Raw genomic sequence first — 17,154 nt, 5'->3', positions numbered from 1 at the left:
CAGGATTTTACAAACAAGGAAGGCTCCTAGAGAAGACCTTCCGTCATGAATTCATGGATTTAGATATGCAAAAGGCTGTATAGTGTCTCCGTGGGGCCTCCATCCAGAGACTGAGAATTTGATTAACACCTGCAACTCTGAAAGGTCAGGGTCAGCTGTTTTTACCATTCCCAACAAACACAAACACACATACACACACACAGAAACACACACACAAAAACACATATACACCCATATCATCCCTCTAAAAAGATTTGCCTATTTTTTGGTCATTGGAATATGTTCTGTGAGAGGAAGAAAGCTAAATTAATACCAAAGGGAAAAAATGAACGGAAATAAATGAATAATTAGGGCACAAGAGGCGATGTTGAAGAAGCAGTGAAACGTGGGAAGGGAAAGTTCTGTTTCATGAAACAGGCACATGACAAGTTTCAGTGTGAATGGCTGGAGTACTTGGGGGGAAGCCAAAACCACCAGATAGATATGACACATCCTTCACCCAGCAGACTGAAACTTCTCCTGTTTATCAGCAGTTGGTCTGGCACACTTACATCCACACTCAGTCCACTTGCTGAAAAATGCTGGCATTTTTTATTGGAAAAACTGAAATGCGCGTTGTTTTCAAAGGCTTGCATTTTTGTGATGGTTTTGTTCACTGTTGTCGTTCTTAGGGCTAGATGAAATCACGTATGTGCTCAGGATAACGTTGTATACAGTGGGCAGGAGGTCCGCATGCTGGTGAGCGTGTGCTACGAGACATTGCTTCACCAGAGCTGGGTGACAGACAGCTTGTGTTGTAATTTAAAAATCCTCAGGGTTTGGGAAATTCTGGAGGGGTAAATAGCACGTGCTACATTGCGGATGTGAGCCGTGGTACACTTTATTTCTCAATAGCAGTCAATATATTCCAGGTATTGTTATTATCGGCATTATGATGAATATAGATGGTGTGGGAAGTTATCTTAGGGAGCAAACCTGTATCTAGCACCTACTTTGTCTAAGCCTCATAACCAGGTGATGAGGATGCTTTGTCCTATTAATGCCATTTTACAAATAACAGGTTATACAGTTTGGCCAGGATCACCCTATTAATAAGTTCTCATTCTGTTCTGTTACTCTGGGTTGCTCATTATTGAATAGCTTAGAAGATAGGAAATTTATTCAGGCTTAATTAGCACAGGGTTGTATGTCTGCACCTCCCATGTGTGATTCAAATTTAGTCATAAACCAAGAGTAGGATAGATACTCAGAGATAGTTATCCTTCCTGGGGCTATTCTCTCCAATTGCTAAGGCTAGGAGATGCACTTCAGCTTTGTTTTCTTGAGTTAGGATTATTCCCACATTCCTGAAAGAAAATGTTACTATTCCCATTTTCCAGATGGGATATGGGTATACATATCCATTTCAGTTATAAAGCCAGTCGCAAAGAGAAGATCTCCAAACATGAATTAATGATCACGGCAGAGTCGCCTATTCAGTTTTCCTACAGAGGTATTTCAGAGACTTGAATCATAGCTAAAATGGAATGCTTTGTGTGTGCTCTGTAAGAGGGAGGTATTGCATTGAAGCAAGTGTTGGCTCAACTTCATAATGAGAAACCTGGATACTGATGGGGCTTAGCTTTGATTGGATTCTGGAACTTATTGCACTCAGCTGGGTGTAGTCCAGTAACTGGGTGGCACTGGCAGAGGGAGGCCGGCTTCTGCAACAATTACTGGTCAATTGCAAGTGATTATAATGGCACTGTGTCTAAAACAATATGGAAAAAAATGCTGCCTGGAAAACATGAAACAGTGGTGCTCTACAAGGGAATGAGCAAGTTGCTGGGCATATCAGAGTAACAAGAGATTTTGGAAATTTAAGTTGCTACTCTAGACCACAGGAAGATGGCACTTGAAAAAAAATCTCAACGGTATATTTTCTTCTCCTTCTTTGGACAGACAGAATAAGGCCCAGTGACTCTACACACACCATCTTTCTTGGTGAGTGGAGATGGCTGGACAGAATTCAAGAAAGAGCAGGGCTGGCCAGTCTTGCCATATGCATCAATGCAAGAAATAAGAAGAAGCAACAGAAAGTACCTTACTGCATCAGACCTCACCTCCACCCAAGTGAGGCACTCCATTGGTATGGAAGAAGGCAGATTCCCAGAAATGACTGCATTAGGAAAACATTCTTGGGGAGCTGATGAGTAAATGCTGGGTAGGCTTGACCAGTAGATAGTTGCTCTGATATTTGCAAGATAGCATAGTGTAGTTGCTCTTTTTGCCTTTATGCCCTTTACTGCTTGTGAGTGGTATGGCCACAGGACGTTGCAGTCAGCGGTGGACCAGGCCACTCTAACACCAAGCCCAAATGGAGACTGTGGTGCTCCTTCCCCAGTAGCGACCCTTGGCGAGGTATGCAGTTTCCCTTGAACACTGCCTCTCTGGCTTCCCCAGGAGCACTACTTGGATTTGGCCTGAATCAGTGGACTCTTTGTGGGCTGTTGATTGACTGCTACCAGCCCCTGTGATGGTTTCCTCACTCCTGTGAGAAATTGTGACATATTCATTCTTGGCAGTCACCATCTCAGGCGTTAAATCACTTTCCTCAAATTTCCCGAGTTCTGACACATATAATGGGCTTGGTAGGGGATTTGCAATAATTCTTTTTCAGTATTTATGAAATTGTGCAGCTCCCTATGGCTTCTGGGCCTTTAAGCTGCTTTTCAGATATCCCTCCCATAAATTTTCCATGATTATCACTTCCCAGCTTGAAAATATACATCTTTATGCATTGTTATTGCGACAAAGGAGGCACCATTGACTTTGCCTTATGTTATTGAATTTGTAATACGTCTGTAGCCTCACCTGGCTAAATATATAGTTAGCTAATGTTCGTTTTAATACAGAATGCGTTTCATAACTATGCATCTTTCATTATTGCAAATGTGGGTCCTGTGGTTCTATCCAATCATATAAACCTACGTACACTAAACCAAAGGTCACACCGATGAAGGTCTTCTGCATGGTGGCACCTAGAGTTGCCAGAAAAGTCTTGCTTTCAGCATGCTGTGCCTCTGTCTATAATAAATTCTCTCATATGTGGTCTTGTAAACTCCCTCTGTCCTCTCCCCTACTGCTGTATGCTGAATCCAGTTGTCACCACTTTGGAAATGGAACGAGATGGTAAGATTGAGACTTGCCAATCAAATTTTAGCCTCGTTTTTGGAATTTTTACTGCACTGATAGAACCGTAACAGTTGGAAGTATGTCTGTTGTATTTTGAGAGATACAGAGTTTTCTGAAATTTTGTCTGTGCTTTGTATTTTTATACATATGGCCCCAGGTAACTAAGAATGAGAGGTCTGAAGCCAGGTTAGGATTCAACCTAAGGTTTTATGAAAAATGACTAGGTTTTCTTTACAGCTCTCTCAGAAGCAGTTCATCCTGCTATCCTGATATATGAGGAAAAAAAAAAAACACTTGAGAGGCACTTAAGGTTTGTTGAGACTTCTAACAAACAAGTATTATTGTGGCCAGCTGCCAGGTGTGAATATTTAACCTGTTTGGGAAGTTGAGAGGCCTGTGTGGACTTTTTTGGGGGAGACCCTCAGTTATTCCTAAATGAGGATGGGTTAGAGCAGAAAAGGGAATAGTAGCACTGAATCCCATCTAGAAAGAGTCTGGGCCAAGACTCCTAGCTAATGTATCTGGGGATAGGTAAGTTAAAGAAGCATAGAATTCTCTATTTGAACTTAAAGATGCGAAGACTAGAAAAGCCATTCAAAGCTTAAAAATACAAGAGCATTAGTCTCTGTCCTCGTTTTACTGTTTCCTTTTTGAAAATTACATTGATATTAATTTATTACTGTGATATAATAATGATTATAATTCACAGACACCTTTTTCTAATTCAGGATGTACAACTATAGTACTTGTAGGGAAAGTCATCTTAGAAATACAGTTGACCCTTGAACGACATGAATTTGAACGGCACAGATCTACTTACAGGTGGATTTTTTTCGATACAGTCCAGTACTATAAATGTACTTTCTCTTCCTTAAGGTTTTCTTCACAATATTTTCTTTTCTCTAGCTTACTTTATTGTGAGAACACAACATGTAATACATATAACACATGAAATAGGTGTTTATCGACTATGTTTTCAGTGATACTTCTGCTCAGCAGTAGACTATGAGTCGTTAAGTTTTGGGGGAACCACAAGTTATATGTGGATTTTTAATTGCGTGTGGGGTACCCTAAGCCCCTGCCTTGTTCAAGGGTCAACTATAATAATATCAGAAATTGACCACTCTCACATTAGATCCAATGCAAAAATATTACCTTCTGATCTGTTTTAAGCCTTATGGGATCAGACACTCATAGATTCCTCAGTCAGGAATGCTGAACTAATTCTCTTTTAACTGGTCTCCTTAGTACTTTCCCATGTATAACAGTGCTGTCATCATTTTGTCAGTTATTTAAGGTTGGAACTGCTTCAAGTTAGTCATTAAGCATTACAATGATTTCCTTTTACTGTCTTTTATAATATTTTTCTTTTTTCTTTCTATCTACCCTATTTCCACCCCACATTGGACCTCTGTTGTTCTGATCATCTCCTACTTATTTCTCTGCCTCTCTCCCTGACTCCTTGACTCACAATTTTTTCTGAACACTGCAGGCTGGTTAATCTTAATAAAGTAACATTCGATCATGTCACCACTCTGAAAATTTCTATTGGTCCTCTGCTGCTTAAAAATTAAGTCCTGTGTCCTTAGACTGGCATTCAAAATTTAAAAAACTATGCCCACCTTAATTTTGCAAACTTATTTTCCAGTGCTTTCACAAAAAGAGGTCTAGATTACTCTTTTGGATCACACATGTCTAGGCTTTAAGTCCAGATTTGTCACTTCTCTATAAAACAAGCTATATCAACCCTAGTTAGTATCATTTAAAAAAGAGAGACACTATAGCTTGTTTTAAGTAACAAAACTGATGTGACAAAGTGGGGCTTAAAGTCCAGGTCAAATGGAGCATCTCTGGTTGCAGTAAGTGTGGGAGTCAAGACCCCTAGCTTCTTGGCCTCTCCTGCTTTCATGATTTTTATTTTCCTTTTTTACTGCATTATTCTGGACATGTTGCTCTGGTGTCTAGAACCCAGCTCTTTCCCTCCCATTTGTAGAGTTACTGTATCACAATAATTTTGTAGAACTTGATTTTTGGCCAGGGGCTCCTTCAATGAGCTGCCTGTCAGGAAGACCATATGATTATCACTGCTCCAAACCCCAGTGCTGTGCCAGTGCATAATCTCTGCTTAAGAAATAGCTGTCAATCAATTGATTAGGGATAGCCACAGATTCCTCTGGTGGCAACAAATGATGCAAGATTTTCAGATATTCCAATAACATACCAAATCATAGACTATAGTTATCAGTATTGTTGCAAAGTAATTCTTTTTTTTTTTTTTAAGATTTTACTTATTTATTTGACAGAGACAGCCAACGAGAGAGGGAACACAGAAGGGGGAGTGGGAGAGGAAGAAGCAGTCTCCCAGAGGAAGAGCCTGATGTGGGGCTTGATTCCAGGACCCTGGGATCACGCCCTGAGCCGAAGGCAGATGCTTAATGACTGTGCCACCCAGGTGCCCCTGTTGCAAAGTAATTCTTGATTGTGGGTGGGTTTTTTTTTTTGCCTGAGGATATGCCTATCCTTTTTGGTTGGCTTTTAACAAAAATGAATTAGATTACTGAGGTGTTTCTGTATTCTTTGGATAATAAAACATTAGTGCTTTATCTGATTTACTCTACGAGTAAGAAGTACCTTCAGGTGCAGAAGTAAAGCACAGTTTTGTAATCACACTGAAATCTGTCTCTGAAGGAGCAGAACTAGTAATTAATTCTTGGAGATGACATACTGGGTTGGATGACATTTTATGAAGGGTGTCAAGAAATAATGCCATTCTGTTATCTCTATGTTAATTTACTCTTTACTACATAATTGAAGTGGTTACAGAACTTTACATTAAGTTGCTTTAATGTAAAGAAATTCATCAGATATCAGTGTCATAATTTTTATAATTTTTTTATTGTACATATGATATATGAAAGTCAGAGTATGCATTAAGATGGGGCACCTGGGTGGCTCAGTCAGTTACTGGTCTAACTCTTGGTTTCATCTCAGGTTATGATCTCATGGGTCATGAGATCAAGCCCCATGTGGGGCTCCATGCTCAGTGGGGAGTCTGCTTGAAGATTCTCTTCCTCTGCCCCTCTCCCGGCTCTCTCTCTTTCTGTCTCAAATAAATAAATAAATAAATAAATAAATAAATAAATAAATAAAATTTTAAAAAAGAACAATCATTAAGGCTATTTGTCACAAGTTGCATAAATCCAATCTGAATGAATTTAAGTAAATGAGAAGGGAGCAGAGAACTCCTGGAAGAATCTGAATAGGTCACAAGACAGCCAAGCTACAGAGAGGACAAAGGTCACAGAAAAACTGGAGAAAGGAGTTCACTCACGTGTTGCCAAGACTTTCTCTCCCTCATCCCACTCTGTACTGGCTTCACACATCTCTCTCATCACAGAATATCGTTTTCCAAAATTCCAGAGAAGAATTTTAATTGGCCCAACTTTGTTGCTTCCTTCTGACCCCATAAACTCTGCCAAAAAAACAGCATCGCATTGCACAAAATGGTTGCTCCCACAGTACCCATGCGGGCAGGAGTGGAAAATGGTACGCAGGAAAGAAAGCAATGTGTCTAGTTTAATAACTTTTAAAGACATGCTTTAATGGAATTGTTTAAGAGTTGATAGAGAAGTTCTCTTTAGTGGGTGAAGATTTCAAAACAAAGAACCTCTCTATTTAATGTAATTCTAATGATATATTTTGAGTGTCGTGACATCATTAGGAGCACTCTCACTGTAAAATCTTTGTAAGGAATTTAAAAAATATATGTAGGATGTATTTTGACTTATTTAAAAAAAGTTTTTTTGCCACTGTCTGATAGGAATTTTTTTTTTAAAGATTTTATTTATTTATTTGACAGAGAGAGAGACAGCCAGCGAGAGAGGGAACACAAGCAGGGGGAGTGGGAGAGGAAGAAACAGGCTCATAGCAGAGGAGCTTGATGTGGGGCTCGATCCCATAATGCCGGGATCACGCCCTGAGCCGAAGGCAGATGCTTAACCGCTGTGCCACCCAGGCGCCCCAAGGAATTTTGAAACTCATAAGTGACATAGTCAATAACCTCAATTTTTTTTTAAAGATTTTATTTCTTTATTTGAGAGAGAGAGAGAGAGAGAACACGAGTAGGGGGAGGGGCAGAGGGACAAGCAGACTCCAGCCTAAGAGGAGAACCCAACTCGGGGCCGCATCCCAGGATCCTGAGATCATGACCTGAGCCAAAGTCGGATGGTTAACTGACTGAGCCACCCGGGCACCCCAGACACCTTGATTCTAGAAACACAGGAAAATAAGCTCACTGCTTACCTGGAGACAATTATTTCGCAATTATGTATAGCTAACTCCCATCTAAGTCAGCCCAAACAGCACAACAAACAGACAACCATGCCAGTTGTCTAGATTATTTAAATAGTGATTGATTTTGTAGATCCTTTGACATTTCTTTCTGGTTTTCATCATCAAAATATTTCACGTTGACAGAAAAGTGCAAATATGACTAGAACTGACATTTAATACACACTGCACAGATATAAAAAATATTGTTTGCCAAATGCCTTTAGATCTTTTTTCCTTAAGGAATTAAATGGTCATAAACAGTTTCAGGCTCCTCTGGGCTCCTCCCTGATCATAACGCCTTGTCTCCCTCCCAGAAGTGATTCTGACCTTGCAATGGGAGTATCTCTTCCTATCCAGGTTTTTATATTTTCCCCTGTGTGTATATAGACACAAACAATATATGGCACTGTTTTTGTGAAATTTTGGATATTTGCATCATTGGTGAAGGAATCCCTCTTGCAACTTGAAATTTTTTTCACTCTGTATTATGTTTTCTAAATTGAAATATGTTGAAGCATGATGTCACAGGGTAAGTTAGACAATTATTTTACTGCTGAACTATATTCCGTGATATGTCCCTGTTGATGAGGACTTATTTATTTCTACTAATACAAACAATACAGTGTGAGCATCCTTATGGGTATTTTCTTGGGTACAGTCTAGAATTTCTTGAGGCTAGATCTCCAGAATTGATGGCCATTGGGTTTGTCTCTTTTGCCAGGTATTACCAACTTTTTTTCAAAGTTGTAATAATTGACAGCAGTATCTGAGCTTCTTTGTTCTGAATCCTCACCAGTATTTGGTATTGTAATATTTTTTAATGTTTCCCAATCTGATGATCTCTTACTGTGGTTTCAGTTAGCACTTTCCTGATTATTAGTGAAATTGAGCATTTTTTAGATATTTGGGTGTCTTCCTGAGTGAATTAACTGTTAATATCATTGGCTTATTCTTTTAAAAATTGAGTTTTTTGTGTGTTTCTGTGTTTATTAATTTGTGTGAGTATAAGCTCTGAAAAAGAATTTTGATATATATATTTTGTATATATCTTTTCCCAGCATACAGCTTAAGTTTTTATTTTTTGATTAAATTTTATTAACTTGTGTTCAGAAATTCAAGAGAACAAAGATTAGACAGTCTGCTACCCATCCCTGTATTCCAACCCTACAGGTTTCCCCCTGAGGGACTACCTATAGGATCAGTTTCTTGAATATCCTTTTTAACATATTCTTTGCGTGCAAGTGTACATACATATACATACACGCATGTATGCAATTCTTTTTTTTTTTACACAGATTATAGCAAACCATATAAAAGGTTTTGTACTTTTAATTTCACTTAATATATTTTGAAATGAAATAAAATTTGGACCCCGAATTTCTTGACATTCCTTTCATTGAGAGGTGGGGGTTCTGTTTCCCCTCTCCTTGAATTTGGGAGAGCTCGTGACTACTTCAACCAGTCATGTATGGCTGAAGTGACGCAACGTGGCTCTTAGTTCTCAGTCAGAAAAGGCCCAGCAGCTTCCCCTGGTCCTCTTGAAATGCTCACTCTATGGGGAAGCCAGTTGCCATGAAAAAAGTCTGCCTATCCTGAGACCACCATTCTGGAAAAGGTACATGCAAGTGCAGGGGTGAAGAGTCCCTGAGGACTGCAAGTCGTGTGAGTCCACCTATGGAATCTTCAGATGAAAACCCCAGCCAACATCTGACCGGAACTACAAGAGAGACCCCAAGTGAGAACTGCCCAGTGAGTCCTTCCTGAATTGCTGGCCCACCCAATTATGAACCATCTAAAATATTTGTTGTTTTACATTGCTAAGCTTTGGAATGCTTTGTTATATAGCACTAGAACCATTACTATAGAGCAAAATAGAACTTACGGTGAACATTTTAAAAAAAATTATAAAGGAAGATATTTTGTAATAATAAAAAACTGAAAAAGAGAAACATGTTTTAGACATATTTATGTATTGGAAACCTAGGTCTGGAATATATAAAGATGGAATGGGGAAAACTATGAAAGGAAATCAATGAATCTTCATAATAGGAGATAACAGACATTTCTCAGATAATAATAGACTTAGACAAAACCGATAAGAATTTAGAGGATTTGAGTGACATGTTTCACTAACATATACATAGATACACAATAATTTTTTGTATAAAATGAAAGCAAATGTGTATTTTTTCTGACACACATGACACATTGACAAAAAATTGATAAAAATTACATCCCAGTTAACTAAAACTTTCTATAAGATTTAAAAAAATTACACGTGGGCCACTTTCACTGGCAATTAACATGAATTTAGAAATCTTCAATAAAAATGTGGTCAAAATCTGCACATACCTAAGATTTCTAAATAATTTTATCATGAGGAAAATCAAATGGAGGTGACATCCATTTAGAATTAGAAACAGTGAGAGCTCTAGGTACTTAAGCCCGTAGAATATCACCAAATTAGAATGCAAGAGAGGAAATTCATGGCCTTAAAGGAATGTTAGACAACAAATATTGAAAATAATGAATTATTATTTTATGTTAAGAACTTTCATTTTAGAAGTTAAACAAATAATTCCAAAGAAAGTGGAAAACATGTTGACGATGGAAAGACTCAGTTGACCCATGTATTAGTTCCTGAGGCTGATGTAGCAAATTACCACAAACTGTCTTAAAATGGCAGAAATTTATCTTTTCAGAGTTTGGAGGCCCAACTGTATGCTGGGAAATGTCTGAAATTCAGGGATGGGCAAGACTGTGTTCCCTCCGTAGTTCATAGTTCATAGCAGAGGATCCTTCCATGTTTTTCCAGCTTCTGGTGCTCCAAGCAGCCCTTGATTTATAACAATGCCACTCCATACTTTGCCTCTGTCTTCGCACGCTTCTCCTCTGTGTCTGTGTCTCTCTTCTGTCTTATATAAGGACACTTGTCATTGGATTTAAAGCCAACTTGGATAATCCAGGATGATCTCATCTGAAGATCCTTAAGTTAATTACTTCTGCTAAGTCTTTTTTCAGATGAAGTCACATTCACAGTTTCTGGGAATTAGGATGTGAACACATCTTTTTGGGGGCCACCATTCAACCCACTACAAGTAATAAAATCAAAAGCTGGTTTTCAAAAACACCAAATTCACTAAATTAAGAGATTATTCAAAGTTCAAGTTAAGAGGAAAATTGCAAAAATTTAACACTCACTCATGGTAAATACTCTGTGAGTTGGGAGAAGAGGAAATCTTCCTTAACGTAATAAGAAGCATCTTCCTGGGGTGCTGGGTGGCTCAGTCAGTTAAGTAATCGACTCTTGATTTCAGCTCAGGTCATGATCTCAAGATCCTAGGATCAAGCCCTGAGTCAGGCTCCAGGCTTAGTGGGGAATCTGCTTGAGAATTCTCTCCTTCTCCCTCTGCCCCTTCCCCCACCCATGCTCTCTCTCTCTGTGTCTCGCTTTAAAAATAAATAAGTCTTTAAAAAGAAAATAAGAGGCATCTTCCCAAATTTCTGATCAGGGTGATACTTTAGAAAAATCCCCATTCAAATTAAGATCGCACACCCTCACCACTACTTTTCCACAGGGTAGTGGACATCCTCGCTAGTACAATAAGATGAGAAGATGTAAGACCTCAACATATTGAACAGGAGTTGTCCTGTCCTGAATAGGAGGTGGCCACTGAACTAGAAAACCAAATCGAACCAGGTGACAGACTCTGAAAAGGAGACACTAGCAAGGGAACAATGATTAGCTTTTCTGTACGTGATAGTGACTTAGGAAATATAACAGGGAAAAATGATTCTGTTCTTACTTAGTAACAGTGAGTATAAAGTGCCTACAATAATTCCTAACCAAAATAACCATAGTCTTTATGGAGAAAACTATAAAAAATTAATGAAATCTATAAAATAAAACTTGAATGTAAAGGTATATCATGTTCATGGGAAGACTCAGTATTATAAAACTGTCAATGCTACATAAATTGTAAAAAGTTTTGCAAATATTATAAAGTTGGCTAATGTCAAGGTTGGGGGATCTGGACACAGAGCTGCCATGTGCTCTGAGGGGAGACTGAGCCAGCACAGGCACCTGGCACGGCATTTTGGCAGGAACTGTTAGAATTCAAAATACGCATATCCTGTCACCTGGAGATTCTCCTACCTGGTGTTTGCTGTCAGGATATACTTGCACATGAACAAAAGGAGGCATATTTAGTGATGTTCAGATGACCTCAATGGCCTATCATTTAGGGAATAGCTGAAAAATAGATGCTCGTATATTTGCATGATGATACTCTAACAATTTAAAGTCGACATGTGTGATTTAATATGTACACATCACTTGAAAGATTTAAGCTATAGAAGAGGTACAACCTGATGCTATTCACCTAAAAAGCACAAAACACCACAATCATTCTTAACAGGTGCATCTATGTGTATTTAAATCAGCAGAGAAGATTCTAGGAGGTACACACCAGACTCCTCATCACGGTTATGCTTCAAAGTGATGTCGAACTTTAGTATTATCTAATAATTTTACTTTTGCTTGACATAAGTACTTAAAAAATAATAAAGAACAAATAATGGAGATGCATATACCAAGAAAACATGGGAAAGATTTTTAACTAAAAAGAGTCAAATTGAAATTTGTTTTGGCAGGAACAGCTATTTGCAGTTATTTATAAAATATGCTTTCTTCAACAAACTTTAATAGCACTACTCTGTAGTGCTATTTGGCGTCAGGGATAAAATAGGTAAAAGGTTAGGGGCACCTGGGTAGTGCAGTCGTTAAGCGTCTGCCTTTGACTCAGGGTGTGATCCAGGGTCCCTGGGATCGAGCCCCACATCAGGCTTCTCCGCTGGAAGCCTGCTTCTTCCTCTCCCACTCCCCCTGCTTGTGTTCCCTCTCTCACTGGCTATCTCTCTGTCAAATAAATAAATAAAATCTTAAAAAATTTTTCTAAAAAAAATAGGTAAAAGGTTAGAATCTTTTGGAGCTTAAACTTTTTATGGAAAAAAAGCTAACAATAAAATAATAGAAACTTCATTGAAGAGTATGTTAGAAGGTGATGAGCACTAAAACAAACAAACAAACAAACAAAACAGGTTCAGGTGGATGGGTGGGAGGTGAAATTTTCAATAGATATGTCCAGGCAGGCCTCACTGAAGAGATGACTTATGAGCAAAGATTTGAAAAGGTGAAGGAGTTGGCTGTGTGGATATCTGGGCTGTTAGTGGTATATACCTCATTTTCCAAAGTTGGTGGATCAACAAGGGATTATTATATGTGTTTAGAATGTATTTTCTGTAAAATAAAGTCTTTTAATAGATTATCTCCTTTATTATGTATGTATGAATTTATTTATTTTAAAGATTTTATTTATTTATTTGATAGAAAGAGCACAAATAGGCAGAGTGGAGGCAGAGGGAGAGGGAGAAGCAGGATCCCCACTGAACAGGGAGCCTGACTCGGGGCTCAATCCCAGGACCTTGGGATCATGACCTGAGCCAAAGGCAGATGCTTAACTGACTGAGCCACCAAGTTGCCCCTATCTCCTCTATTTAATAGCACATCAGGTCACCAGGGATGTATGGCAATGCCTTATTGGTTCCCTTATTGGATAGATGCTTAGTTTTATTTCTATATAAGCCCCCTATTAGCAGCTCCACCCCATCATCAGTGGAGGCAGGAATCCACATCCCTCCCTCCTGCCATCTGTGTTTTGCTTCACTCTTCTTCGGAAAGTGAGGTCTGCGTCACTTAGGTCTGCACCTCACCTGTTTTAAAATCAAGGGTGGGTGGCTCTCTCCAGGGTCAGGATTTTCTCTGTGAAGTGAATATAATGGGTGGACTGGTCCCTGATGCTCTCCCTCAAGGAGGGGAAACCCAAGCAGAGGAAATATAGTCTCACAATAGGCAGGAGGAAGGTGGCAAGTGGGGCAGGTGAATGCTGGGCCTTTTGGGCTCCAGGTGGTCCTGGGGAGAGGGGATTGGAGGTGGAGATCAGGCTGGAGAATGAGAAGCCGTGGTTGGCTTGCTGTATCCACTCACCAACACTCAGCACCAGTGTCCATTTTCTGGAAGCAGATGCTATGGTGGTCCTCTGGGAGCAGGTGCTTGGAAAGTTAGGTGTGTAAGAGGTTAATTGGGGCTTAAAGGCTGTGAAAGATAAAAGGGGGAGGAGGTGGGATAAGGTGAAAGAGCCTTGGACAGGCACTGCTGCCCTCTGCCAACCAGTGGGGAGCTGCGAACACGGACTGCCCCTGGGCCAAGGGCAAAGCCCCAGTTTAGGCAGACACCACCCTGTGGTGCCCTGTTGTGTGTTTATCAGCTGCCATGGCCTGGGAGAGGCCATTCTTGGCATGAGAGCCCAGGCAAATCCTGAAGGTGGTCATGGCGGTGCTGTCAGCTCTGTGCACTCTGGATTGCACTTCCTGAGGATGAAAGGGAGCTCTTTGATGAAGGGAGAGCTGAGCTGAACCTCTTATGGCCACCATCCCCCTGTTGTGTGTCTCTGCTTCTCAACCCACGCTGCTGGGGTCCAGTGGATCTCCCTTTCTGGGCAGACACTTTGCTTTATTGTTTTTTTTTTTTAAGGATTTTATTTATATATTAAAGAGAGAGAGAGAGAGCACAAGCAGGGGGAATGGCAGAGGGAGAGGGAGAAGTAGGCTCCCCACTGAGCAGGACTCCCAGATCATGACCTGAGCCAAAGGAAGATGCTTAACCAATTGGGCTACCCAGGTGCCCCTGGGCAGACACTCGGAGAGGGAGGTCAGTGGGAGGAAGCACGGCTGGGGAGACAAAGACCCATGCTAAGTTCCTCTGCTTATCTGAGTCACCTGCCTGATGGTGTGACCCAACCTGCATCCTGTGGCATCTGAACACCTGGTAACCACATGTTTCTCAGACCGGAGCTACTGCACATGTCCCTTCACAGTGTAATTGGGCAAGGAGTGCCAGGAGGTGCTCAGGTAGACAGAATCCCACACATATTGTCTAAATTTATAAACAAGCTTAGATATTTTCCTTCCTTGGTAGTACTTCAGCTGAGACCTCCCCCCGCCCTGCCCCGCACAACCACAGTGCAAGCTGGGGGACAGGCCCTGGATTACTTGCAGGTGACATAGATTTGGGCTGCCTGCTGGTGAGTTTACTTACGCCCTCATGTGTGGTTCAGGATCAACCCTAGACATTCCAGTTCATCTTAAAAGGGCTGCTGCTGGGCAGTCCAGTTTGAAGACATGGTGGGTCTAGGACCCAGTTTATGATGGGTGGTGCAGGATATAGGTACCTGGGATCCCATGACAAGTGGGCCCTCCATCAGGACCTAGTGAGAGCACATCAGGACTGTTTTTTGACATGCACAAAGTTCTCTGCTGCGGACAGCATGTCCTTGCTCCAGAAACCCGGGGGCTAGCCTTCTGTTTCTTCCTTTGGGGCTTGACATATGCTATATAGTGCATCCTTTTTTTTCTCTCCACCACTGACACCTCTAAGTTCAAGGGGGCTACAACTCATATGGCTGAAACAGCAAGGTTGGCGGGTACCAGTCTGGACCTGTTGCAGAACTGTGTCCTATTCCAGGCCCCACTTGGAGCTGGCTGCCTTTCATGTTACTAGGCATATGGGCTGGAACAGCAAATGAGTATTGTTTATTTCATGTGAATACTGTTTCTGATCTTCTTTTCTGAAGGGGATAGAGAAGAATGCACTTGCTGAATTAATAGCCATATATCATGTATCTGAGGCCATATCAATCTGCTCTAGCAAAGTTGCTCCAGGATCCATCCGGTTTCTGTAGAATTCGTCCTGGTGAATTGAATGGAGATATGATAGTGAACACCACACTGCATCCTTGAGATCTTCAAAAGTAGAACTAATCTCTGCCACCCTCTCCTCTCCCCTGGTTATAATATTGTTTTTTGATATACTGTCTTAGTTTAGGGCTGGAGTAGGGCTAGGTTACAGAGTTTCCTTTGACAAAATGTTGCATTCTGAAGGCATTAGCTGCTAGAGGCAGCTGCTGACTGACCTCCTTACAACAGAATGGTGAGATATTTCCTGAAGGGTTATTGGTGCCACCCTATCCATCGCTGTTGGTCCTGACCTCAGGGAGCATGTTGACCACTTGAGAAGCCTGATAAATGGAACATGGATAGAATATGGGATTGAGGGAGAAAGCCATTCAAGCCTATCTCAGCAACTGTCTACTTATCCAATTTGGGGACGTTATTAAACATCTCTCTACTAGTTTCCTGAATTATAAACATGGGAGAAGAACCTATAACATATCTTATGGGGATCCTATAAGAGGTAAACGCAATGGAACATGCAGACATGCATGTGTTTAAATATCAATGAGCCCACACACAGACACATACATGACACATTATTTCTATGAGTTTGTCTTTCATCCAGTTGCTCAGTGCTGATACTGTATAGTGTTTTCATGTTTCTAGATATTGTGAAAAATACATTTAATAAAGCCTTAGAAATGGGGTGAGTTTTTTTTTTGATAAGGCAATGGAACCACAGAGGGGAGAAGTCTCTTGACTGCTGACATAGGCAGGAAGTGAGAGCCAGAATCAGAATGACTCCTTGGCCAGGGTTTTTAAGAGATACCATGGACAAGGATAATGTTAGGCTTAGGTCACATCAACCTTAAAACAGTAAAGGTTTTTAAAGTTTAGGGGAGAGAAAATAACAAGAGACTGTCAAAGATGCTCTCAAACGCCCATCTCTGCTCCATCCTCTCTGCTGAGCCCCACATGACAGCTCCCCTGAGGGGCTAATAAGCATTTCAAACAGAAGCTGTCCCTAAATTGAACTGTGGGTACCCCCTTCCCTGCTGCCCCTCCCCTCGGTCTTTAGTATTCAACCATTTGCTCAAGAGACAATCTAGAAGTTTTCTGTGTTTGTATCATCCCATATCTAATCTGTCAAGAAGTCTCTGTTGCTAATTTCAAATAAGTCTCAAATCTGACAGTTTGTCCTTATGGTCATCCTACCATCCCTGTCTGTGATATTCCTCATGACCCCATGACAGACTTCAGTAGCTTTCTGTGTGGCTTCTGGCCTACACTGCAGCCCACTGCCCATGCCCCACAGGGCAGTTAGGGAATTTTCACGTGTGACTCGGTCACATCACTCTCCTGCTTTTAGCTCCCTGTTACTCCCTGCTGCACCTTGATTGAAATCCAAGCTCCTTGTCATGACTTACAGGTCCACCTGCCCACCTATGGTAAGCTAGAGACTGTGTGAAGGATAGGAGAGAAAAGGGGGCTGGGAGAGCCTCCCACATTGAGTGGCCCTGGAATATGAAGACATCCTGACCACTGGAGTGTAGTAGTCAAAAAAGGAAAAAAATGGGTTGACCTTTCAAAATTCCATTTATTTTTGCCCCAGAATTGCTTTCTTTCTTCAGCAATATTTTTTCTATCAAAACAAAGCACAGAATACTACAAACAACCTCACTCCACATTGCATGCTTTCAATTTCTATATAATTCCAATGAAAAAACAAAATCAAAACTGTCACAGAAACAAGGGTTTATTATAGTGCAAATATTGAGCAATCTTCAATAAGAGAAAACAAAGGACATACTAGTTACACAGCATCAATTATGTCTAAAATGAACATGGGTAGGTGTT

The sequence above is a fragment of the Ailuropoda melanoleuca genome, unplaced genomic scaffold (assembly GCF_002007445.2).
Source record: "Ailuropoda melanoleuca isolate Jingjing unplaced genomic scaffold, ASM200744v2 unplaced-scaffold11384, whole genome shotgun sequence".
In the NCBI taxonomy this organism is placed as follows: domain Eukaryota; kingdom Metazoa; phylum Chordata; class Mammalia; order Carnivora; family Ursidae; genus Ailuropoda; species Ailuropoda melanoleuca.
The sequence above is the reverse complement of the archived record's forward strand: the minus strand, read 5'-3'. Positions refer to the sequence as shown.